We start from the raw sequence: 27,830 nt of genomic DNA, 5'->3' as shown, positions 1-27,830 counted from the left end.
TCCATACAAGATAGTTAGGAGATTTGTAGAATCGTAGAATTATACAGTACAGAAGAGGCTTTTCAGCTCATTGGGTCTGTACCACCTACTGACTAATTCTAGGCCATTAAGACTTCTCTACTTGATTCTCCAGATCACAATGCAATGTGAGCATGTTAAATTGATATTATTATAGGGAAGAAGATATGAAAGAGCAATGTATTGGGTAATATGAGGAGTGGAGAATGGCAGCAACAGTAAGCATGAGTTAGAAGGAGTGGCAGACAGTTCATACAACAGACTTTCCACGATTAGACTAGCTAATACAGCAAGTTAGACTATACCTTATCACACTTACAGGAAGGACAACTGGAAGATCTAGCAAGGCTGCTTAAGAAGTTCAAGGAAATTTTGTAGACATACATTTGGATGTTTTATGTTAGCCTGGCATTATGAGGATGTAGGGAAGTCAGCGATGATAAAATAAACCCAGGAAAAATTAACCTAATTGGAAACAGAAATTCAATACATGCTGGAAAATCACTTGATTAAATCTAGCCAAAGCAGTTGGAGTTCCCTGATAGTGCTAGTACCTAAACCAAATAAATTGATTTGATTCTGCATAGAATTCAGAAAAGTAAACGCAGTGATAAAAACAGATTCATACCCAAATCCTCAGTTAAAACATTTCAGTGACAGGGTTTCTAAAAGTGATCTATTGAAGGTGTACTTGCTGAGAAGACCTGCAAGAAAAAAATACATGGAAATAATTCAAAGTTATGCAAAATAGCCATTGCAGCCTCAGACATCAGGCATTAGTCCTGGACATTCAGGAGTTTCAAAGACTACATAGATTAAGTGAAGGATTTGAACATTGCTATCTGACATTACAATCAAATTGGAAAGGTGGCCTCACCTTGGCTAACTAAAGAAATTAGGGATAATATTAGATCTAATAAAGATGCATGCAAATTGGCCAATACAAACAGCAGACCTGAAGATTGTGGGCAATTTAGATTTCAGCAAACAAGATAAAGGCATTGATTAAGAATGGAGGAGAAATAAAGTGCAGAAGTAAATTTGTAGGCAATATGCAAATTGATTTACAGAAGCTTCTATAGGTATACAAAGAGTAAAAGACCAGTGAAGATAAATATAGGTGCCTTATAGTCAGAAACAGGGGAGGTTTTTAACAGCAGACAATGACAGCAGACCAGTTAAATACATATTTTCATTCTGTCTTCACAAAGGACACTAGAAATGCCTCAAAGTAATGGGAAACAGATTCTAGTAAGAGGGAAGAGCAGAAGGAAATTAGTATTAAAGGAAAATAGTGTTAGCGAAACTGATGGGATTAAAGGTCAATAATTCCCAAGTGCCTGATAATCAATACCCCAGGGTACTTATGGAAGTGGCCCTAGGAATATGGCCAATTATGGTTATTTTTAAAACATTCTATGTAACTCTATAACAGTCCTATAGATTGGAGAGTTGAGATGTAACCCTGAAGTTTAAAAAAAGGAGGTAGAGAAAAAGCTAACTATTGCAGACCAGTTAGCCTGACATCAGTTATGGGGAAATTGCTAGAGCCCATTATAAAAGATTTGATAGCAGACAACTTGGAAAACAGTTGAGAGGATCAGACAGAGTCAGAACGGTTTAAAAAAGAGAAATCATGCTTAACAAATCTACTGGAATTTTTCAAGAAACACAGAAAATAGGTGCAGAGGTAGGCCATTTGGCCCATCAAACCTGCACCACCATTCGATGTGATCATGGCCAATCATGCAATTTCAGCATCCCACTCCTGCTTTCTCTCCACACCCCTTGATCTCTTTTAGCCACAAGGACCACATACAGCTCCCTCTTGAATATGTCTAATGAACTGTCTCAATAGCTTCCTGTGGGAGAGAATTCCAGAGGTTCACAAATCTCCGAGTGAAGAATTTCTTTCTTATCAGAGGCCTGAATGGCTTACTTCTTATTTTTAGACTGTGACCCCAAGTCCTGAACTTCTCCAACATTGCGAACATTCTTCCTGCATCTAGCCTGTCCAATTCCATCAGGATTTTATTTGTTTCTTAGAGATCCCCCTTCATCCTTCTAAATTTCAGCAAGTCCAAGCCCAGTCAATCCAGTGTCCCGTCATGTGTCAGTCCTGCCATCTCGGGAATCAGTCTGATGAACTTTCTTTGGACTTCCTTAATAGCAAGAATGTTCTTCCTCAGGCTAGGAGACTGAAACTGCACAATGTAACAATTTTGTTACGAAGTGGGAAGTGGCTTACTCCACCTTTCAGTGGCTTTTGATAAGGTGCCACTTTAGGTATTAGCATGTAAAATGAAAGTGCATGGTGCTGGGACAGTACGCTGATATAGATAGAGAACTGTTCAGCAGAGAGAAAAGAAGGAGTAGGAATAAATTAATTCTTTTCCATGTGACAAGCATTGACTATTCGGGTACCACAGAGGTCAGTGCTTGATCCCCAACTGTTCACAAACATATATTTATTGTTTAGATGAGGAAACTAAATGCAAAATCTCCCAGATTGCAAACAACACAAAGTCGAGTGGAAAGGTAAGACGTGAGATGGATGCAGAGATACTTCAGCGTGAATTGGACAAGCTGAGTGAGTGGACAAATGCATGGCAGATCAATTTGAACAATCTGAGCAAATGTGAGCTTATCTACTTTGGTAGCAAAACCACGAAGGCGGATTATTATCGGAATGGTGATAGATTGGGAAAGGGGGAAATGCCACAGGACCTAGGTGTCTTTGTACATCAGTTGCTGAAAGTAAGCATGCAGTTCCAGGAAGGAGAGGGAGGTATAAAAGACGGTCCAGTTGAATGTGAGGTTGCATTATGCTTCCACGAGGAGCTTGAACAGTTCATCAACTTTACTAACACTTTTCACTACAAACTCAAATTCACCTGGACCATCTCCGATTCCTCCCCCTCCTTCCGAACCTTCCTGTCTTTATTTCTGGTCACCACCTCGAAACTGACGTCCATTTCAAGCCCACCAACTCCCACAGCTACCTAGACTACACCTCCTCTCGCCCACCCTCCTGCAGGAATGCGATCCCCTACTCACAATTCCACTGCATACGCTGCGTCTTTTCCCAAGACGGGGCATTCCACTCCTGAACATCCCAGATGTCCTCCTATTTCAAGGACCGTAACATCCACCCTACAGTGATCAAAAATGCCCTCAACTGCATCTCTTGCATTTCCCACACTTCTGCCCTCACAACCGTCTCCCCAACAAAAATAAAGACAGAACCCCCCTTGTCCTCACATATCACCCCACTAACCTCCACATCCAGCATATCATTCTCCGCCACTTCCATCACCTACAATCTGACCCAACACCCAAGGAGATATTTCCTTCTCTGACACTTCAGTCCTGAATGGTAAGTTAGCAACTGAAGTTATCTGAGACAGGAGGGAAACACCAAATTAGAGAGCTAGAGTAATGCATCTGGTTGTGTGGAATGAGTGCTGATCTTTCTACATGGTGCCTGTACGATGGACACTGTGAGGTAATAGCGGGAGATTTCACAATTGGTTGACATTCCAATGATTGTATGTGGCCAGCCCTCACTTCTCTGAACAAATGTTTTCAGGGTTTCCAGTCCCACAGCTGACTACCCTGATGATGTCTGAAGATTCCAGTCTTAGTGACAACAATACCAATCCATGAAGCCACGAATACATCTAAGAAAATGTGCAATTCCTCAATCAACGTGTGGGCATTGAGAGTACCCACATTTAAAATATGATCCCCTGAAGTTATTCTGAAGTTATAGCTGCACGTATGAACGAATGGTTATATGCTTCAGTTATACCGTTATTACTGTTATATTCAATTATATGAGGTCTTGGTGAGATCATAGCTGGAGAAGTGAGCAAAATATTGATCATCTTATTTCATGAAGGATGTAAGTGCATTGGAAGCAGTTCAGAGAAGGATCACCAGGCTAGTGCCTCAAATGTGTGGGTTGCCTTCTGAGGGAAGATTCAAAAAGCTAGCCTTTTATTCTTTGGAGTTCAAAAGAATACAAGGTGACTTGATTGAAAGCCTTTTGAAACATTTAATGGATGTTGAGCCCTTGATTGTTTTTAAGGCATAAGAAATAGATGCCAAGCAAGGAGTTGGTCGGCTATGAATGCGAAGTGGGAGTGTGGATTTGAGGTCACAATCAGATCAGCTGTAGCATCAATAAATGGTGGAATAGGCTTGTGGGGCTAAATGGCCTATCCCTGTTCCTTGTTCGTACAGTTCTACACAAAACAATCCCATCCATATTGAGATGCTAGGCTACCTATCTATCCTGAGATTATGCTTGTAAAAGATGTAGTAAATTGCAAATCATTACTGTTTTGGAACATCTTTATCCCGTATGCTAACCAATTAATGATTGCAAGCTGTATAATTATACATACAGTATCTTAATATATTAAAATTGAGTCATATATACTAAGGTAATGTAACAGTTTAATTTTGTGGAGTTGAACTGTAGTTCCACAATTAAACATGTGCTGGAGCCCTGACAATTCCTAAGAGTAAAGCTACAGGCCACGAAGGGCAGCACCAAGATGACCTGCAGAAAAGATAAATGCTGTTGCCCTCCATCCGTGCTGTCTCACTTTATCAGTGGTATGTAAGTGGCTGTGCACTGAATGACAGACCAAGTTAATAGCTTTCGGAGAAGAGACACTATTGCTTTGTGAATAATAGCACTGCATAAAGACGTTTGCATTCTGCAATGGACAAAAAAAGTTAAATATTATGTGATACTTATACATTCATAACAATCTGTGTGAATAAAATATGACTGTAAGATAGAGTGGAATAAAACTTCAATTTTCTGTCCTACTGAAGAACAGCAGATGGCCATATATTGCAATGAATATTTGTGCAAGTGGCTAATAGACAACTGTATCACTAAAATTTGTTATTCCCTTTTGTGACTATCAGATATTTTCATTTTGTATTGTATAACTATAACCCATGTCAAAACTCATGCCATTTCTTTGTTCTGACACACTATAATGATTCAGCTTCACAATTAACTTAGCAATGAGCTGTGGTAAAGAAATAAAATTCATGCCCCAACTGGTAGCAATTGACACACCAAGCCCCAAATGTGGGGGTTCCTTCTGTAATTAAGTAGAAATTCACATCCTATACTCAGTGACGCACATCTAAAATTGTCAGTAGAGCTGAAATATCTCCATTATAGCGATGGGAAAATCAGAAAAGTGTTTTCTGAAAGTTAAAGGACCATGGTTGTTGGACGAGGTTTGACATGCTATCATATTTAGAGATTATCCAACCATTTGAGTACAATATCAAACATTTTAGCTTTGAACACAGGTTGGTACCATTTCAACATCATCAACCCAAAGCTTTCTGAGATCCCCTTAGCTGCACAATGTTTCAGTTAACAGGTCCCTCCAGTGACCCTGTCCAGTTAAGGACAGAGGCCAGGCTGTACAGAGCAAGAGGCACTCAGGATATAGGTAACTGGAGGCCCTGGCATGGGTAGAGGGCACAGTTGCTGTGGGCAATTCATCCCCTCCTTCTTAAGGGCAACCAGACTTGGGCAACAAAAATTGCTGGACCAGTCAGTGATGCCCGTGTGACCCAAGTGATTAGAAAATAGAATTTGACGGCACTTTAAGATCGAAAGGCACTTTGAACTCCTCTCATTTTTTGAAAGTAAATTGGCCCACCTTTGCCAGGCCTTCAGTGTGGAGTGATATGCTTCCAACAGGAGCTGCCACCGAGCAGCACCTCCAGCTCCAGGACAACTGCCTGAGATTTAAAGGCACATTTCAGGAAACTTGTGGGGTTCAGTCTCAGCTGAGATCACAGCCAGTCAAGGGGCCTGTCCAGCTGGAAAGATCTCCCGTACCCTCTCTGAGCCTATCTCTGGCAAGCTTAATCCAAGGCAGGCTGTGTTGCTTAGATTACTCGACATGCAAATTTATGAAATATTCCACCTAACCGCCCAGCCACTTCTAAAGCCACCTTCACATGGGCCATTAGATTTAGAAAAGTGGTACATTTAAATATAAAGCAATTACATGCTAATTTAAGAAAATAAACACATTAAGATGATTGGTAATTAACATGCGAATGTATTCAACATTGAAGTTGCTTCTTAAGGACTGAATGAAATCAATAATTTAGTCTATCTCATAAATTGTCATATGTATGATGTGGGGAATTGATTGCTCCCCAGGTCATCTCCAGGGAATAGGAGCGTGATTTTCATGCCTCCGCTTGGAAAATCTGGAAAACAGAAATCAACAATAGTAATTTACGTTTGTTCAGCTCTGTTGGCATAATGAAATGCCCCAAGCCCAAGAAGACATTAGATCAGATAACTTCAGGCCAGATTGAAGAGCTTTATTTTGAAAATGCCTGAAAGATGGAGGAAAGAGAGGCAGAGGACACAGGATATTCCAGAACTTGGGGCCGAAGCAAATGCAGATGTCGTGAGCAGTATTGGAACAATTAAAATTGAGGGTACACAGAAGCAGAGGAACACTGAAATCTGAGAGTTGTGGAACTGGAGACAGAGCAGTGGGAGAGGATTGAAGCTGTCGAGGAGTTTCAAAGGAAGGATGAAAATGATAAATTCAAGATTTACTAACCCATCTGGTTTACTAATGCCCTTTAGGGAAGGAAACTGCCATCCTTACCTGGTCTGGCCAACATGTGACTCCAGACCCACAGCAATGTGGTTGACTCTCAATTGCCCTCTGGGTAATAAATGCTGCCTCACCAGTAACATCCTCATCATGTGAATGAATGAAGGAAAAAAAAGGTTGAAATAGGTAGCATGTATATATGACTGGAATCTCATCTCAGCACTAAATTTCACACTGATGCCGGGGAGAGTCAGTAGTCAACAAACAGAGCTTGGAGCAGGGCCCAAAAACAACTGCTTCTGTTCCCATTAGTATGAGTAGCTTTCAGGTTCCTCTGAGTACTCACAAACTTCCCATACTCACTCTCTTTTCGATCACTGTTGCTGTCCCTGTAAGCTCTTTCAGCAGCCCCTAATTTTGATTGAGCCACTCAACCTTTAATGGTACTGCTTTATCCCCAGGGTCCATGACTTTGGAAATTCCCATGGCTCGTTTGCTCCATACTCTCCCCATGTAGAGGCCAGAATGACTATAACCTGTTTGAGCCCCCTTTCAAGCACTCCTTGTTCCCTCCAAAGTCACACCCTACTATCTGCAATTGATCCTATCACCATAGCCATTCCCTCAGCAACCAAGTATAATGAAACTTACCTTCAGACTTGAGTTATTACTTTTGTTTAAGGATCTCATCGATTGTCCCCACACCCTATGACTGATCATGCTGCTCCCCCAAGACTAACTAAAGTATTGACTGACCATGGATCACTCCCTGGATTGGTCTCTCAGCAGTACCCCAAATGATCTACCTGTAATCACTGGGCTTTTTGCACTTTACCTGCAGGACTAACTGTGGCGCAATCCCTGAACTGAAAGGATATGACTCCCTAGCTTCACATAGAACCAAGTGCCTGACTGAAGCTGGCTGATCCCTGGGTTGAAATCAAGCCGTCATCTTGACTGACTGGGATGGTGCTCTCTGACTGACTGTAGGCCCCTTCAGTTGAGGAACTGTCTCCCTTTGACTTTTACACAGCCCTATTGACTTAAGAAATTTCCATGTATTTACTGAATAAGCTGCTGGCACAAGCTGTAGATCTGATAGTGGTATAACAAGGTGCTGTACAATGTCATGCCCATGCCCTCTCTGACTGGTAGTTTTGCTGTACAGTGCTCCCATCACCTGCTTGCCTCTCCCTTTGTGCCAAAAGGCAAGATAAACTGCAGAGGTTGACAGCTGCAACTCTGTGTTCAAGATCTTGAGTGCCAACAAAGCACTCACAAGATGGTAGCCTTTAGGTAAGCAAAGAATTTTGTGTTGTTGCCTGAGAGTCAAGGCTGTCCCTGCTTACAAAGTGACCTAGCAGAAGAATGGTTGTGTTGAAGGGCTAAAATGGTGCCTGGCTAGGTCCATGAGCAGGCATGATGATATGTTGAGACTGGTGCCTTACCAACGCCAAGTTTCACGGATAAAGGGTTTAGGAGAATTCCGGCCATGGAGCATACAGGGACATTGCACAGAAGAAGCCATTGCCTGATGGCTGGGATAGGCATTCAGTGGGTTCCAGCTGTCAGGTACCAGGTCTATTTTACCTGTTGGATTTATCCTCCACATTGCTTGCTATTCCTGCATGATAACCTTATGTTCCTTGTGAAGTAGGTTTTTCAAACTAAACAACAAGTATTGTGTTGAAAATGATTTTCAAGCACAAAGCTCAAACAGCCAGAGGAACTTTGCAGGTGTCTGGTTGGTTTGCAGTAAATAATATCACTAACAAGTCTCCTCATGACATCCTGCTGAAGGCCTGGTGCGTAGCACATACTTTTCTTTGCACAGGCAATGAAACAATACATTTCATCAGGGTGAAGTATCTCAGGCTCCAAACTTATCTTTATGTTGCTCTTCTATGACAGAGTTGAATGGATCTTGTCTGGGGCTATTGTGACCATAACTACTTTATTTTTTAATTTGGTTACCTGACAATGTTTATCCTGTGTGATTGCAGTAATGCCCTAAACAGTCCTTTGTTAATGATATCAGTCTGTTGTAAGCAATATCAAAACCGTTTGAAATTCTGTATTGATGTCGGAGTCTCCTGGGTAAACAGTTGAGATTCCCACCTAAGTAGTCTCCTGGGTTAACAGTTGAGATTCCCACCTACGTAAAACAAAGACTGCTTGACATGTGAACAAAAAAAACAACTTGTGTTGATTGTTAGTTTTAAAAAACACTCTACAACAACTACCACAAATTATTGTGATCCAACCCTGGCCAAGCATCCCCAAATTGTTACTTCAGATGCTAAATCCCAAATCCTGGATGAGAATTAAGGAAATGGTTACCTTCTTTATTCATCCACCCCTTCAGTTGGTTGCACCAAGGTTAATTTAAAAAGGGTTCCTTCTTTGTGGAACAAATCAAAGAACTGTGGATGTTGGAAATCTGAAACAAAAACAGAAATTGCTGGAGAAACTTACCAGGTCTGGCAAAATCCATGGAGAACTGACCTTCTCTTTTGAATACCTTTCTCCTAGACCCAACTGAACTTCTACTTTAAGAGGAGCCAACTTAACCAGGCTTTCTTGAATTAACAAGGTGTGAGTTTATCAAACACCGTAAGAATTCATAACACAACAATGCAAATTGATCAGAAATAAGTTCTAAAATGATAAAAGGTAAAAAGAAAGTATGGTCAGAGTCTGAATTGTCCTTGAAATACGGATAATTGGACATTGCAATTGTTGCATTGAAGGTTACTGGTGTCACTGATGTTGGCAATTGAAAAGTCATTTTTTGGAGTTTCTGGCTTTTGCAGGCTAACTGAAATCACTTTGACCTGTTTTCTTATTTTTATAAATAGCACTCACAGTAATAGAAGTCTTTCATTACCTATAACGCAGAATGACTAGGAGATAGTTCTTTGACTGAAACCGTCACAGCGTGCCAACTCTACAGGGATCTGTTCTGGGACCCCTGCTCTTAAAGTGGAAGGGTGGATTAGTAAGTTTGCCAATGATACAAAGGTTGGTGGAGTTATGGATAGTGTGGAGGGCTGTGGTAGGTTGCAATGGGACATTGACAGGATGCGGAGCTGGGAAAAGAAATAGCAGATTGAATTCAACCCAGAAAAGTATGAAGTCATTCATTTTGGAAGGTTGAATTTAGATGCAGAATACAGGATTAATGGCAGGATTCTCAACAGTTCTGAGGAACAGAGGGATCTTGGGGTCCACATCCAGAGATCCATTAAAATTGCTACCCAAGTTGATAGGATTGTTAAAAAGGCGTATGGTGTGTTGGCTTTCATTGGCAGGGGATTGATTTTAAGATCCATCAAGTTATGCTGCAGCTTTATAAGACACTGGTTAGACCACATTTGGAATACTGTGTTCAGTTCTGGTCATTATGGGAAAGATGTGAAAGCTTTAGAGACGGTGCAGAGACTTGCCGGGATGCTGTCTGGACTGGAGGGCAGGTCATATGAGGGTAGGTTGAGGGAGCTAGGGCTTTTCTCATTGGAGCGAAGAAGGATGAGAGGTGACTTGATAGAGATGTACAAGATGATGAGAAGCATAGATAGAGTGGATAGCCAGAGATTTTTCCTAGGGCATAAATGACTTTTACGAGGGGGCATAATTTTAAGGAGATTGGAGGAAGGCATGGGGAGATGTCAGAGGAAGTTCTTTACATATAATAGTGGCAGGTGTGTGGAATTCACTGCCGACAGTGGTAGTGGAGTCAGTTACATTTGGGATATTTAAGCGATTCCTGGATAGGCACATGGATGATAGCAAAACTTATGCAGGGTAGTTTGATCTTAGAGTAGGATAATAGGTCGGCACAACATTGTGGCCTGAAGGGCCTGCACTGTGCTGTACTGTTCTATGTCCTATTTTCTTAAAAATGCTCATTTGCTCCTATTCTTTATGTCCTGTCCATAATAAATCCTCCATCCATGTTCATATGTTATCCCAGTTCTGCATTTTATCCCACCTCCATGGGTGTGTATGTTGTGTAGTGTTCCTGTGAAGTAACTTGGGATGCTATATCCCATAGAAGAAACTAATATAATGATAAATTATTGGTGGTGATTATTGCTTGAGACATCATGGTCATGCTAAGGAAGAAGAGCAAATATCTCCGGGTCAGAATTGATTTATTTTGTATTAAGTTATTTTGAGGATTTCCGGGCAAGAAAAAATAACTTCTGCGAAAGAAAAGACATCATTTGCAGAAGTGGAACAGGAGAGGCTGTTAAGTCCACAATTTCAGTTCAATATGGTGCACTGTAACATTCTGTATTAATGAGTATTTTAGTCTGTATCATATTACTATCCCTACAAAAATTTAGCTGATTATCATATATAACTTAAACAAAGCCTTGAAAAATAAAAGTGAAAACTAAGGGACAGGGACAGGGTCAGCATAGAGCTCTTTGAAGTATGGAATACATGGGAGCTCATGGCTAAATGAAATCAAAATGAAACACTAGGGGAATATGTTTATGTTTAGACCAGTCAAGTTGATCTAAGTTGAAGCCAGAAAAAGGCAAAGGGATAAAGTGAAAGATCCTGCGTAAGAATTGAGTGTTTCCATCCAGTCTCAAAAGGGGCAATTGTAAAATGGTTTAAAGCAATTTCAATGGCTTAGTACCTAAGCCGATTTTACATTTAATGGTTTAGTCAGAGAGCAATGCAGGACATGCTGGAATCTTAATACAGCCTCTTGGGAACAATGAAGGCTTAGAAACAGAGAATGCTGAAGATTGCTTTGGTTGGAATTCCCATGTCAAGAGAATTGCCCATTGCCCAGATAACAAATCTGGTTGCTTAGAGATCCATCGTCCCTACTTGGGAAACTGGTCTCAATAGGGTTTCACAACCCTGACAAAGCTAGCATTTTCATAGCAATTTTTTTCACACTCCTAATGAATACAAACTGTGTCTTTAGCCAAGATTAAAAAAAGTAGGCTGCAACATCAGCAGTCAGCCAAAGACAAAGCAGAATGATGGGATTAATTATGATTGGCAGATAGAGACAAAAGATGAGTATATGCCACCAAAGGAAGCTAATTAATTAAAAATAGAGCTTTTCTCCTCTAAAAGTTAGAATTATGATGTGATAGGAAGTCTACAAATGGCCAGTCAAGTTGGAACTGATTTACTCCGTCACAAAGGTTACAGGCTGTATTAATTGCATGTCATTTACTTGGGTTGTCATTTAATGTGATCTACAGACAGCTGATAAATAACATTCTTGAGTTAATATATGTTAAAGTTTGTTGTGAAATAAACCATTTGAGCTTGATTCACCCAAAAGTTGTTGTTAGAAGATGAACAGCTTACTCCATGGCAGCGCTTCAACCAATGTTCTGGCCACACAGCTACTCAGAGGTTCTGTGTACATTGACTGGCCTGCCAACACATTGGCATCCAGCTCCAGGAGCTGCTACCACACAAATCTCACAAATCATGCAGCGGCAGGAATAATTACAGGGAGTGTAACTGACCAATCAGAGGTGACCTGACAATCTATTTTAGTATAAATTTTAGTGACTGTCTTAAATTTTATATTTTGCCTTTGTCCTGATGAGAGCAAGACAACAAGCTTTGGAGACAAATTTGTCAGTATGCAACAGCCCCTTTGTTGCAACTACTGAAGACTTTTACAGCCTTCATACAGAATTATAGAATGATATAATACAGAAGGGAAAAGAGGCTATTTGGCCCACAGTTTCATGGCACGTAGCTCTTTGATGGAGCTCTCCAATTGATTCCAAATTCTCAATCTCTTTCTTCATAGCAGTATTTAATTTTTTTTTCTTCAAATCATATTCCAATTCTTCTTTAAAACCTACTGTTGAATCTGCTTCCACTCCTCTTTCATGTGGTGATCCTGGATCATAACTCACTGCACTTAAAAAAGTCTGATTATGGTCAATTACTTTAAAGCCATGTCCTCTGGTTGCCACCTGGGCTACCACTCTATGCAATGATGTAAAGGAGTAGACATAATATTGACAGACAGCACATTTTTAGAAAAACAAAACCGAAACAAATCCCAACTAGTACCAAGGCTCCACTTCAGAGCAGAGGGTGCATACAGCAGATGTTTATACAAAAGAGTACAATAACAACAAGAATCTTATTCATTTTTGCAGTTTCATCTTGTCAACAATTCCCAGGGAGGGATCTGTAAAAAAACGACAGATGAAATGAATCATTTATTATAGAACATGCAGTGCCAAGTATTGTATTGAAGTGAATAGCTAAAGCATATTGAAATCAAAGGTGTAGTAGTATTTGTAAATAAGCTTAGATACTAATGAAGTATGGACTATCCTCTTGCCTCCATGTGTTAGCTGCTTTTTAAACAGAGGAGGAAAGTTATCTCCAGTAATTATTTCTGTTGAAATTGAAAAAGAGGGAGTGGGCTGATGGTGGCAGCACAGTCATAATGGTGGGATCAAAATCTGTGATGGCACCCATGAAGAAGGGTCCTGACCTGAAACGTCAACTTTCCTGCTCCTCTGATGCTGCCTGGCCTGCTGTGTTCCTCCAGCTCCACGCTGTGTTATCTCTGACTCTAGCATCTGAAGTTCTTGCTACATCTTCTAGTTTCCTGTCTCAATGTAAAGCAAAATTCTGCTGCAAGTGGATAAAGTGCTTCTCTTGCTTATTGCCTCCTTTCTTGCTCATCCAAACACCTCCCAATCACTAACTGCCTATGCAGACTGAAGAGATGAGACCAACAAGGCAAAGTTATCTATCAGAAATATTTTTAGGCACATGCCAACCTCTAACTCTCAATACTGTGAAAATTCAGATAATGTCTGTCAGGATGAGATGCAGTATTGTGTATTACATGCATCTAATGCAACTTAGAGATGGAAATTGATCTCAGATGCATATTCTAAGGGGGAAACTTAAATTTGTCACTCTTTTTTAAAAGTTTCATTTTCCTTTATGCTGGAACAGAGGTCCTGAGACACAGTAGCATGTGCTACACCCAATCTGGTAAAGCTGGAAATGGTGAAAATGATAATGTCCCAAATATAAACAGCTCTGACTCTGGCATTTCACTCAGTTTGCGGTATGCCACAAACTGGACCGTAGGCTTCCCATGTGATTTGACAGTGGAGTGAACATCCAGAGATCTAGGGTCCAATATGCTGGGGAAAATGTTAAGAGGAAATTCTCTCCTTCAAATTTTGGTTTATTGTTAAATGAGTAGATGTTTTTGACGTTGGATGACCATGTGTAACAGCAGATATCAGAGACTCATGAATTATCCCTCCAAATCGTTACTTCTGTTGAAATCAACCATTATTCTCATGATATTCCTGCAAAATCTTAGACACAAATTCTTAAAAGCAATGTTCTGTCCTGTGCACAATGTTAAGATTAGCACAGGCTATCACAGGCTGAATACTACGAATATGTTCAAAATTTGGCGCAGTGAATATTTATTGTGTTAAAATCTTCAGTAGTTCAATAGTATTAATTATACAAATATTTTTTAAAAATGAAACTTACAATCAGCAAGGGTAAAGGAAAATAACTACAGGGTGTTTTCTTTTTACTTTGTTACAAATATACAGGAAGATATATTAAACTAAAATGTGCTGTGAGCTTAAACAAATTTACAATTAGTTTCTGTTCTGTATTGACGGAATTAACAAACAGCACTGTCAGCATTATAGGTGATTGAGAGTGAGTAAAAAGATTGAAATTGAATCAAATTAATCGAACATTGTCACAAACTATGAGAACAAACATTAAATGGTTTATGGAAATCATCTTAACCATGAGATTAAATGACAACCTTATTCTGACTGCAATCAATTACTTCTGTAACATAGAATATGGTTTTAACAAAATTAAACCAAACCAATAACAGTTAAAAATAATGTCAGTTGCATTGATTAAAGACTGTGAGATGATGACTAATATAAAATTCACAATCAGAATGAATTAATAAATTATTATTTTTACTGGAAGTTTCAATTCTAACAATGCTAGAAATGAAATGTTCCCAATCCCTGAATGAAGTGAGCAGTGTTGAGTCAGTTAGCAAAATGGGAAAAATTAGAATCCCGACATTGAGAACAGAAAGTCTGATTTTCTCTGTAAGGTTTCAACTGCTAGATGAGAATGGTGAGGAGCCTATTTTCCACATTAACAGCTCAATGTTACCTAATTTCACCTCATTTTTATGCAGGCTTCTATTTTCCCAGATCAAAACTAGATCACGCAAATTTCAAGCATTAAAGTCTGAGCAGTTACCTGGCAACTGTAGCTAACTGATGTCTTCTCCAAGCCTCCGTCCTAGCCAACATTTCCCAACATCCCAGAGCAAGCTCAGGGCAGTGACCAGCGGTACCCTCCATCTCTGGAGATTTGCATTGGCAGATCACCAGTTTCACCACATCATCATGGTATATCTCACACTCATTTATAATAAGTTCAGCACTTTAACATTTATTTTGGAGCTCACCAGAAAAAAACTTACTTTATAATTTGCTGCCAGGCTGCTTGGTGTACAGGGAGGATTCATGTCAAACGTTAGACCAGGGTGCATCTCATCTTAGCTTGCTTTCTTAACCTTCATTCACTTTGCACCTACTTGGATCTCACAGCATCTCTGCTTTGCCTTGCCTTGCCTTTCTGTGCACTGTGCAAAGGTCACTTTTAATTTTAGCACTTTTTTGGATTGTGGACTAAAACATTGGAAAAAGATACTGTCTTAAATCAAGGAAACAGTATATAAAGATGTTTACAGTTTTCAAAAAAAGTTTACTGGGGTGCAGCGTAAGTTGCACATATAATGTTGCCATATTAGAGTAGTCAGAAAGAATTTCAGATAAATTGACATGCCTGTGTGCTCAGGGCAATTTTGCCCACAGACAGTCTTTTGGTTTTCCTTTGGATTGGCACCAGTTAACTCAGGAATACTCCCAGAGTATCACCCGCTTGATCGTTTCCTAAACAAGTTGCCTGCAACTTATCATATGGGAAATACAGCAGGAATATCCAGTCAGTGAAGAGAAAATATCATTCTGCCTCTCCATGTCTCTTTACACTCAATCTCTCTCTCTTCAGTGGGGACACATAAAAGAAAATCCCTGTTAGCTAGCTACTGTCCTTCCCCTTTCTCCTTGAGCTTTTCCCAGCGTAAATGCACTGTTGAAAGGAAAAGGTGGGCAAACCACTTTCAGAGGCAATGGAAGGGTAAATCCTCAGCATCTTTTTATTTCAAAAATATGCTTTATTCATTAAAAATAGCTTTTCATATATAGTCATAAGCTCAGTTTGTTTCTGTTCAGTCACATATGAAGAAATAAGAAAACATTAGAGTTTGACTCTATCCAGCAAACAAACCAAAGCCATCTCGTACTTGTCCAAGATTATATTTATATGCATTTGAGGCACCAGGAGGGTCTGATAACTGAATGGAATCTCATTTAACTTCAACTGGAAGAACTCGGACTGTGGTCTTTCCCCACTTTCCCTTGTTAGCAGCTGCCCAAGATATAGTGAGCCCCTTAGCACATAGTCCTGGTCCTAGGAATGTGCCAGTCTGCAACACTCATTTGAGAGCAGCACCTTGTTCTGGAATACAAACAAGTTTGGAGCAGACCAAAGAATATCCTTCAGGTGCAGTTGATGTTCGTCTTGGTGTGTGTCCTGGGAACAGACTGTAGACCACAAAGTTCTACATCACAGAGCAGCTTGGGACGAACCTTGTACAAAACACTGCATCTTTCTCCAGACTTCCTTTGCAAAGGCACATTCCAGAAGAAGTTGTATGAGAGGCTCATCCCTAAAAACCCTCACCCCCTGACCCCTTCCCCTGCAGCTGCTTTGAGGGCAGTGTGCAATGGTGCGGACGGACTGGGCATACAAGAAGGATCTCACGGGTGGTGTCCTTCTCACTGACAGCCGAGCAATGTCTTGGTGCTTGTTTGAAAGTTCTGGTGATAAGGCATTTTGCCAAATGTTTTTGACATTTTGTTCAGGGAGCCATGTGACAGGATTCACCCTCTCCTTTCCCACAGGGTCTCCATTATGCTATGTGCTGATACTTGTGGTTAAAGATGTTTGTCTTTGCAAGGATGGGATGCTCTTTAGAGGGTCAATGCAGACTCAATGGGCCAAAGGACTTCTTTCTGCACAGAGGGCTGGATGATTCTATTCTATGAGTAAGGCTAAGTGCCCTCAAACCCCTCTCATCTTGTCATTGATGCTGTGCAGGTCTGTGTGTATATCTAACCGACATGGAGTGTGCTAGACTTAATTCTCCATGGTTAGCATCCGTATGGACTGCCAGATGGATGTGTGTTAAAGCCAACACATTACTGATAACATTGGTGGACTCCTATACCATCTGATCCAGTTTATCAAATGTCTCTGACAAGCTGGCCTGCTGTTCCTGTGTTTGCCTGTGCATTTTCATGAAATTGTTAATGACCAACATCAGGGAATGCTTTCCTGCCTGAAACTGAGCAATAACCTGGCCTTTGGCAGTACTACGAGTGTATCCTAAATGAGGTGAGCACCGTAAAACCCACTAGAGCTCATGGAAAGAAAACATCCTCAAAGTCCCCAAAATTGATAGTTTTTGCAATTTTGACAAAATTCAGCACCATGATTTTAAAACGTAATATATAATTGTTAAATGATTGCATAAGGCAAATTTCTTCATCATTTACATTTCTCGAACATGATATTGCAAACTTTGTACACATGGGAAATCAGGGCCCCTTGCTCTTCTGTTGCTTACCTGTAATTTTCCTGTTGTCCTGCCTCTAACCTCAGAAGCCCCTACAGATGATTTGGAATTGGCCGGCCGCTGCAGCCCGGCTATGTCAGGCATATATTCAACTGTTCATTGTGGAGCTCAGGGGTTCTTAAACCAAAATAGTCTGCTGGTCTTTCATTTCAGATTTCTACAAATCAAAACAGATTTTTGATTTGATTTATTGTAGTCACATGTACCTAAGTACAGCAAAAAGCTTTGTTTTGTGAGCAATTCAGGCAGATGTTAGGACATACAGATCATAGGGTGCTTAGACAAAAGGAGGAAAACAAGGTTATGGCTGCACAAGAGATGCATGAAGCAAGATCACCATTAGCAAGATCAACATTATTTGAAGCTCCATTCAGCAGTCTAATAACAGCAGGGAAGAAGCTGTTCTTAAAGTAGCGCTTTCGACCACCATAATCCTTACCGCAGATGGTAATTTTGACTTTTTTTATGGCATGTGGGCATCACTGGGAGCAATAACACTTCTTTCCATTTGTCATTGCTTGGTTTCCTGAGGTATTTCAGAGTTCTATAGAGATTCGAGCACTCTGCTGAGGATTCAGAATCACATAAAAGGAAGAGAGGGGAAGAACTTCCTTCCCTAAAGACCACAAATGGAGCTGTGGATTTTTACAACAATTAACGATAGTTCCATGCCACCATTAACGAGACTCACTTTTAATTCCAACGACTGCTTTGTTGGGATTTGCTCTGATTCCATATCCCCCAAGGATTAGCCTGAGTCTCTGGATGATGAGCCAAGAGCTGACGGGGCAGGGAGACTGGGGAGCTCATCAGGACCAAAGCTTTAATGTCACTGAGATCAGTGAATGAAAGGGGGCAAGACATCAGACCTGGAATCACTCGCATTAGTATGAGAAACCCAGGTCTATCTGTAAGACTTATTATAGACACTCTCATGTCATTGCTGCAGGTCTGTCTGTGGCCATCTCAGTGACGGTATTTCTTTGTGATTGTCTGTGACCTGCACTTCCATTGGGCACTAGGTATCCACAGGGAATGTAGAATCAAGGAACTCCCTGTTATAATTTGTCACTAAAGCCATACGCTAAAGATTCTAATCCTGTTACTTTCCATCCATATTCAGCACTAATTCTTACATTATTTCTCAATAGCATTAAGTAGAGATAGTCACATTGCAAAACAAAAATATGACTTAACACGCCATTAGCCTGTGACATTGAATCCTTTGGCAAGTGATATTTACATGTCCCTGCAGTCCAACCATTGTGTGTTAATGCATATTTTGATTTGCCATGATCTATCATAAAACAATGGTGCCAGGAGGAGTGATGCCTGACTAGACATGCCTGATGATGTGACCCACTAACAGCACAAAACAAGATGAGACCTGACATATCCAGTAGCACTGTAGCTTTTACTGATAATTAATATTATCATTCTGTAATGGCACAGAATTTGTGGCAAATTGTTAGATAATAAAATGGAAATGGAATTTAAAGAAAATAAAATTGTGTTTTTTAAACCACTTGTTGATGATAGTGTTGACCCACCAGTTTAACAACAGCATCAGAAGCCAGAGTTACTCACGATCACAGGCAATTGCTTTAATCTAACTGAAATGGAAGAAGTACATCTCAAAATTGTCATGATGATTCATGTATGCTCCTCACCTGTTGGTACGATTTTCTCCAAAATTTTCTTGTAAGACCAGAGGACAGATTTAGTACTATTGTGATCGAAGAGACATCACTCTTTACAATTGCGCTCAAAAATTACAATTCTAAAATCATTTGTAGAATCCCTACAGTGTGGAAGCAGGCCATTCAGCCCATCAAGTGCACACCAACCTTCCAAAGAGCATCCCACCCAGACGCAGGCCCCAAACCTACAACTCTGCATTTCTCATTGTCAATCCACCTAATCTCCACATCTTTGGACTGTGGGTGGGAACCGGAGCACCAAAGAGAACCTGAGCAGAGCATGCAAATTCTACACAGACAGTAGCACAAGGCTGGAATCAAACACAGGTCCCTACTACCGTGAGATAGCTGCAGCATCCACTGAGCCACCATGCTGGCCTATATGCTGAAATCGTCAAATGTTCTGGTGATGCACACAGGTGCCTTCTGATGTTAATCCTCTGGCCATCATTTTAACACAAGGTTAATTTGTTTTACATCAGTGAACTAATACTTCTTATATTAACAATGGCCAAGGCATTCCAGCGTTTGGGTGACTGCCTGCATGGAGTTTACACGTTCACCCCATGCCTGCCTAGCTTTCCTCCCAGTGCACTAGTTTCCTCCCACGGTCCATGATGTGCATGTTGGGTGGGTTAGCCATGGGAAATGTGGGCTCACGGGGATAGGATGGGAGCGGCTGGGTCTCCCAAAGGTTAATACAAAAGTTAAACTGTATCCAAAGGAGAAATTAAGCTTAAGCTTCACCAAGCCTAAAGTCCAAAAGAACAACAACATGGGCAATGGAAATGATTATGGAGATATAAAGAAAATTCAGCTGTGATAAATGCTCATTGCTAACCCACGATCCAGAAGCTCAGTAATATTGATAGAATCTTGATTAAGTTTTCCTGATTCCGAGCAGGGCTTCCAGGGGATCAATGAAAACCCAAGGTTCTGCGCTGATAATTTGTTGAAGTTAGATCAAGTGATCAACAGGGCCCCAAAAAATTCTATCCACAGATTTAGACATTTGACAAACATCACTGCAGTAGAATATAATTGTGAATCTTGATAAACAGTTTAGAGAACAGCCCTTAGTCTAGCAACCACAATTCTGGGCAAATAAGAAGAAACAAATCACATTTGCCTTTCATGTGTGGGTGAGTAAACCTTATTTTCTCCAAAATTTTTATTTTTAACAGTAAAATAGATGAGGTTCCAATCTTTTGGAGACTTGAGAAGTGAAGGCACAAACCATTTGACCACTCTGCATTTTAACCATACATCTGCTGAGCCTCAGAATCACAGAAGTGTTACAATACAGAAGGAGGCCATTCAGCCCATTGTGAGATCAGTAGCTCATTAAACAAGTACCATTGCCTAGGGCTAATCTCCTGCTTTCTCTCAACACTCCAGCACAGTATTTTTTCTAAATAATCATCCAATGCCCTCTTGAACGTCTCCACCACACTTCCCGGCAGTGCACGCCATACCCTAAATACTCACCAAATGAAAACGTTTTACCATCAATGGAGATAATAGGAACTGCAGATGCTGGAGAATCCAAGATAATAAAATGTGAGGCTGGATGAACACAGCAGGCCAAGCAGCATCTCAGGAGCACAAAAGCTGACGTTTCGGACCTAGACCCTTCATCAGAGAAGGGTCTAGGCCCGAAGCGTCAGCTTTTGTGCTCCTGAGATGCTGCTTGGCCTGCTGTGTTCATCCAGCCTCACATTTTATTACCATCAATGGAACCTTGTTTGATATGCAGGTCACTTTAAATCTGTGCCCTCTTATTCTTGTTCCCATTATGAGTGGGAGCATTCTTCCCTTATCTACTCTTTCCAGCCAGCTCATGATTTTGATCAGACCTCCTCTTAACCTTCCTTTCTCCAAGGAGAACAGTGCCAACTTCTCAAATTTATCCTCATAACTGAAGTTGCTCATCCCTTGTACCATTCTTATAAATCATTTCAGCACTTCCTCCAGTACATTCATATTCCTGAATGTGGCACACAGAACTGTGCACAGTACTGCAGCTGAGGGCTATCAAGTGTCTTGAAGACTCAACCTTGACTTATGATCTGCACAGTTTGAAAACCTGTGTGCCTATGTCTATAAATTACATCCTACTCTGGAGCTATTCCCATGTATCAAGTAACTGATGTGTTGTTCCACAGCCTTTGTAAAATGTATAAACCTGTATAAACTATTTTTATAATCTGGCCATGTTCCCAAAGTATGAATTTGTCAAAAAGCTACACCTTAAATGGTTCCTCCTCTGTCAGTGTTCACAACAAAGATTGGAGGCACTGATCTCCAGGTAATTCTTTTGTTGAAATATTTTCCAGCTGCAAATCTATGGCTTTGATCAGCCAGAATTATTTTAGGAATGTAAGGTCACTGATAGATAAGCACTTGCAATCTTTCCTCATTTTCTCAAAAGCCCTGGAAGTATTTGTGACTGGATATTAATCACTTGAGATATAATAATTTCTGTTCCTCATCTTGAGTCCTCCATATATTCAGGCAATGTATCTAGGCAAATAATCACTCAGCAGTTTTAGCACATACGCCCTGACCCTGACTAGCATATTGCAACATCCATCAGGCTGATTCCCTCATGATGCCGTCTTTCAATTGCTTGCTTCCTTTCCTCTGGTGAGGGAAAGTTTGATGAACCAAGATTAGAAATTAATGTAAATAAAAAAAATTCTTCGTCATTTCTGTTTACATGCATTTTTTTTGCTGTTAACTCACCTCTCTTTAATTTAGAATATAACATTGTGTTTACCTCAGAGCTGTTATTTCATGCGAAGTGGGCTCAGCTGTGCTGATCTTTTCTTTTATCCTGTGTCCACAGTTAAGAAATCTTACGAGGCTGTAAGCATTGAAAGCGTCTGTGGTCATCTGCACATCTCAGGAGTTCAGGCTTTCATTGCCCATGGTGACTGCAAACATAGCTGGAAAATCCTAGGCATTGTGCCCAGAATTTTCAGCTCCATTGTTGGTATGCAGAACACTCTAATGAGCAAAATAGTCGTGTAAAATCATGCCCTTATATACGTGGAAATGAAATAGGCAGTTGTCAGGTTGGCAACTATAAGCTTTACTTAATGCTGCAAATATGGGAAGATGTATTTATTTGAAGACTTCTTGATCTCCTTTCCTGTTGTCCATGGTGAGTTAGATGATATGCTATAAAAGTTGGAGTCTTTCTGCTTTTTGAGGACACTGCCAAGCTCAGTGACTTAAAGTGAAGAATCGTCGAATTCCTACAGTGGGGTAAAAGGCCATTCAGCCCATTGAGTCCACGCTGACCATCTGAAGAGCATCCCACACACCCCCTGCATTTCCCATGGCTAATCCGCCTAGCCTGCCTGTCTTTGGACTGTGGGAGGAAGACCAGGCATGACGAGAATGTGCAAACTCCACAAAGCCCGAGGCTAGAATCAAGCCCTCAGCTGTGAGACAGCAGTGCTAACCACTGAGCCACCGTGCTGCCTGTGAAGGGATGCATGCAAAAATATGAATTAAGACACACACAGGTCATTCTGCATTTCAAATCTGCTCCACCATTTTGTAAGACTGTGACTAATTTGTTTGAATTTCCACTTGTCTACATAGCCTTGAACACCCTCTGACTCCCTATTGAGTTAAGAATCTACTTACCTCTGCCTTACAGATATTGACTGACCCTGCTCCATCGGTCTCTGGGGAAGAGAATTCTGGATTCACAACCCTCTGAGAGAAAAACCTTTCTCCTCAAAGCTGTCCTCAAGGTGAGATATCTTATTTTTAAATTGTGTCCCCTAGTTCTAGTCTCTTTCACAAGGTGAAACAATCGATCAGCATCCAGCTTGTCCAGCCCCCTTAGGATTCTCTTATGTTTCAGTAAGATCACCTCTCATTCTTTAAAACTGGAATGAATGTAGCTTCAGTGTGTCCAACCTTCTCTTATGAGATAACCCCTCCAGACCACTTATCAATCAAGTGAAATTTCTCTGAACTGCCTCTAACGCATATATTTTAGGATGGCACGGTGGCTCAGTGGTTAGCACTGCAGCCTCACAGCACCAGGGACCCCGGTTCAATTCCAGCCTCAGGTGATTGTCTTGTGGAGTTTGCACATTCTCCCCATGTCTGCATGGGCTTCCTCCAGGTGCTGCAGTGTCCTCCCACAGTCCAAAGATGTGCAGGCTATGCGAATCAGCCATGCTAAATTGCCCGTAGTATTCTGGGGTGTGTGGGTTATAGGGGGATGGGTCTGGGTGGGATGCTTCAAGGGGCAGTGTGGACTCGTTGGGCTGAAGGGCCTGTTTCCACACTGTAGGGAATCTAATCTAAAAAAAAGTTCTTAAATAAAGAGACCAAAACCGAGCATATTACTCTAAAAGTGGTGTCACTAATACCTGATGAAACTGCAACAAACATCATTATTTTCATATTTCATTCCCCTTGCAGTAAGGGACAATATTCTATTTTCCTTCCTAATCATTTCCTGTACCTTCATATCAACTATTTGCGATTCACCTACCAAGACACCCCCATCCCACTGTACCTCAGAGTTCTGCAATCTCTCTCCTTTGAAATAATATGCTGATTTCCTATTATAACTACCACTGTGCATACATTCACATGTTCCTGCATTGCATTCATTTTGTTAGCATCATACAGCCCAGAAGAGGCACTTTAGCCCATCAAGCCTGTGCTGACCTAATTAAGCTAGTCCCACTTTCCAGAACTTGGCCCATATTCTTGAATGTTATGATATATCAAGTGCTCGTCCAAGTACTTTTCAAAGGTTGTGAGGTTTCCCACTTCTGCTACATTCCCATTCATTGAATTCCAGGTTCCCACACTATCAGGATGAAATTACTTTCCCTAAAATCCCCTCTAAATTTCTTGACCTTCGCCTTAGAACTATGCTCCCTTGTTCTTAATCCTTCAACTAAGGAGAATAGCTGTTTCGTACCCACCCTATCCATGTCCCTCATAATCATATACACTTCAATCATATCGCCTCAGCCTCTTCTGCTGTGAAGACAAAACCAAAGAGCTTATCCAGCCTCTCCTCATAGATAAACTGCTCCATCCCAGGCAACATCCTGGTGAAACTCCTCTGCACCCTCTCCAGTTCAATTATATCCTTCCTATTGTATGGTGACCAGAACTGCACGTAGTGCTCCAGCTGTGGCCTAACCAAAGTTCAGTACAGCTCCAACATAACCTCCCCGCTCTTATAATCTACGTTACTATTGACAAAAGCAAGTGTTCCAAATACCTTCTTTACCACCTTAGTACCTGTCTTGCTGTCTTCAGGAATCTATGGACAAATATCCCAAGATCCCTCTATTTTGCCGTTTGCCAAACATTTGCACACTCATTTAACCTATCTCTATTCTTCTGCGATGTCCTCGTCAAAATTTATTTGCCTACCTAATCTTTTGTGCCAACAGCATATTGCACATGAGGCATCTGATGAGGTACCCGATCCCCTTTCTGACAGTCTTCTGTAGTGGGAATGTTACAATGCGAATTCATGGCGACTTGAAACATTTTGTGGACTGTGGTGTACAAAGCGTAACAGATCATTCATCCTCTTGTGGCTTATGAATCAGGTTCTCCTGAGCATGCCCTGGATTCTGCAGCCAATTCTGTTCAGGCAGCATCTATCTGTTGCCATCCATGGGAAAATAATTCCCCTTTTCCCTCTTTCAAGAGTGGCATTGCTGAAGTGTGGTGTGACTTTTGCTTGGACTTTAATACGTCCATGGGGTGTGCTGAGGTGATTAGCAGCAGGCAAGTGATGCTCCTGGGTGATATTTGGTGAGATTGCAGTCCAATTACATCTTCTTACGTTGTCTCGATGTTGGAGTCCACATGCTGACAAGCCTTGGATCATCTTGCCCATAAAATCTACTGTTTTACCTGCATGTACATATGTGTTAAGTGAAACAGACTGCTATTAGGTGGGTAAACCTAACATCCCCAAGCTGAAGACCCTCCCATTTTTAAGCCTACCTTCACACTTAGTCTCATAAAGCAAAAATTTGGCCCCAAATATTCACTCCCGTCATCTAAGTCATTGATATATGTTATAAGTAGGTGAGGCTCCAGTATTGAGCCCAATGTCACATACAATCATCACATCTTGCCAACCCAAACATGTCCCATTTATAACTCATTCTTTGTTTCCTGTTAGCAAACCCATTCCCTACCCATGTTAAGTTTTTACTCCCTAAACTATGAGCTGTTATTTTGCAGAGTAACCTTTGCTGTAGAACCCTGTCGAGTGCCTTCCAGAAATCACATCAGTGTGTACCCTGTTATCCACATTAGTTTTTACTTACTCTAAGAAGCCTTTTAATCAATGAAAACTTTCAACTTTTACTTTGGGCTTTGTGAATTCAATTCCACTGATTTGTCCATTGTTTTGCAAACTATCCACTGAGTGACCTCTGTCCCACTTTTTAGGTTTCCTTTTATCCCTTACAGGATGGTACACAAGTTAGATTTCAATACTTGAGTCCTAAATTTCTTTTCAAATGATTTGCAGAGCCAGAGTAAAAGGGACAAGGAGTGGACAGAAAGTCTCAGCAATGTTAAGGTTGCACCCAGAAAGATCTTAATGGTTCCTTTCCAGATTTGAACGATAATAGTCCTAATTTTTAACAGAAAAGAAGCATGGATACTTTGGTGATTCATCATGTGAAAGCAGGTCAGTCAGCCCATCAAGTCCACGCTGACCCTCCAAAGACCATCCCACTTAGACCAACACATCCCTGTAACCCATGGCTAATCTACCTAGTCTGCATATTCCTGGGCATTATGGGCAATTTAGTATGGCCAGTCGACATAACCTGTACATCTCTGGACTATGGGAAGAAACTGGAGCAAACACACCAATACACGGGGAGGATGTGCAAACTCCACACAGACAGTCATCCGAGGGTGGAATCAAACCCAGGATCCTGGCGCTGTGCGACAGCAGTGCTAACAACTGAGCCACCATACTGCTGCAAATATTTCCAGGGTGTAAAATATTGCCTGGATGGAGTGAAGAACTTAGGAGCATTATATAGGTGCACAGCAGACTCACACTGGAGGATGCTCAGTGTTCAGTATATAGCAGCGGTGGAAGGGTATCACAGCAACATCAACAAAGTGGGCCCAGTGGCCAGAGATATAAACTCTGGCACCAGTTGGCGAGGCACAGGTGGCGTTGAGGTCGTGGCAGAGGAGTATCGGCCCAGCGACGGAAGACGGCACACGAGGATCAGCGACTTTGACGTTGGCTAGGTGTGCTGTAGAAGGCAGCGAAAGCGGTGAAGAAGGGATGGCAGTGCGGGTGTCATCGATGATGCTAAGCTGTCTCAGAGCTGGCAGGCTCTCTTTAAGCTACATCTTTCCTTTTCACCCCCTTGTTCTTAATTTGTACAAAATGACACTGTATTGTGATGACAAATGGAAGCTTTTCACTGTATTTTATTATTACTTAACATACATGTGAAAATGAAATCATTCATTGATCCATTGAAATGGATGGAGAATCAAACAGACTTAGTTGTAGCCATGAGCTTAGAAGATCCTCTAAGTGTTCACCTTATGAAAAGATCCCCAGTGTAAAGAGGAACGTTTGTGCCAAGGTATGCTGGCAAGTAAAGTCTGAATAATTCAAAAGTCTACTTAATTATGTTTGAACACCTATGTCCAGGAGATAGTGTGTATTAAATTAATTTAAATTCAGCATTATCTTGTTTATCACAGTCAACAGCAGCTACCAACATCTTTGTTGAGGCACAAATTATTCCACTCCACCATCGAATTCATTGTGTTCTAAATTTAATTCGTTGAATAAGTTTATCCTTGAGGGCGAAATTATAAACAGCTTTCTTATTATCTTCTGAATGCTGACAGCAATCTTTTCCTTTTACTCTAAGTTGTGATTCATTCATTTATGTTAATTATTTTAAATAGATGCAACTTAAATATTTATAAAAATACTTAATGTACCCTCATATATATAAATTACAGCAGATTAACACTGTGGGCTGAATTTTTCCCAGTCCCTGAATGACGTGAGCAAAGATGAGTCAGTTGGAAAAAGCATGGTGTTATTGGAGAAATGAGACTGTCAAGGTCGGGGGTGGGGGGGCGGAGGTGAGATCAGATTTTCCACCCAAGGCTTTGAATGGTGCGGCAAGAATCTCACAAATGGGCAGCAAGAAGCCCATTTGTACGCATTTGTGATGGGACACCCCACGGGTGGGAGACAATAGCATTTTTAGTATATGCAGGAGCAGGGTGTGTGGTTGCTGCAACTGTTATAACCTGCCTTCAGGGAGCAGGGGAGGGGTGTCAGTCCAGTGCGATGATAAAGCTCTAAATCTAGGCCTCAGAGTAATGTCAAGCTTGGAGACGTAAGTGAAAAAGTTGGATGGGAACATCTAGAAGCTCAGTGCTGATGGCGTCAGGGCTGAGTTCAAGGAGAAAGGAACGTGGAGGTTCAGTGGAGCCACTTGCTGACCAGGCTGAGCCTGTGACTCACTGGGAAAATTGTGTCATGTGTTACCTTGCATCCTCCTGCAAATGTAAATAGGAAATAGAAATAGAGAATGGCTGAAAGAACATTCGTAGGGGGTGGAATAAGTGTTATTTATTCTGTTTGAGCACGTGGACCTTACCTGCCAGTGACATGAGGTCCTTGAA

The 27,830-nt window shown here is 41.1% G+C and overlaps 2 long non-coding RNA genes across 3 annotated transcripts in view; one reads left to right on the top strand and one right to left on the bottom strand.

The window, feature by feature from the left end:
• Positions 1–27,830, top strand: part of LOC125457275 (uncharacterized) — a 120,908-nt gene that overhangs the window by 8,533 nt on the left and 84,545 nt on the right. The window contains exons 1-2 of one of the 2 annotated variants that reach the window (XR_007248591.2): positions 22,194–22,299; positions 22,804–22,900. This is a non-coding gene — a long non-coding RNA (uncharacterized LOC125457275). Of the gene's footprint in view, positions 1–22,193; positions 22,300–22,803; positions 22,901–27,830 lie in introns of those variants that run through there. The other variant, XR_007248590.2, reaches the window with a different exon arrangement.
• LOC132210443 (uncharacterized) lies at positions 976–22,025 on the bottom strand. Its single transcript, XR_009446568.1, has 4 exons — positions 21,913–22,025; positions 17,425–17,590; positions 8,985–9,084; positions 976–6,282 (listed from the first exon to the last, which is right to left on the bottom strand). It is a non-coding gene; the product is annotated as an uncharacterized LOC132210443 (long non-coding RNA).

The sequence above is a fragment of the Stegostoma tigrinum genome, chromosome 12 (assembly GCF_030684315.1).
Source record: "Stegostoma tigrinum isolate sSteTig4 chromosome 12, sSteTig4.hap1, whole genome shotgun sequence".
In the NCBI taxonomy this organism is placed as follows: Eukaryota; Metazoa; Chordata; class Chondrichthyes; order Orectolobiformes; family Stegostomatidae; genus Stegostoma; species Stegostoma tigrinum.
This window is presented reverse-complemented; position numbering and strand designations above follow the sequence as displayed.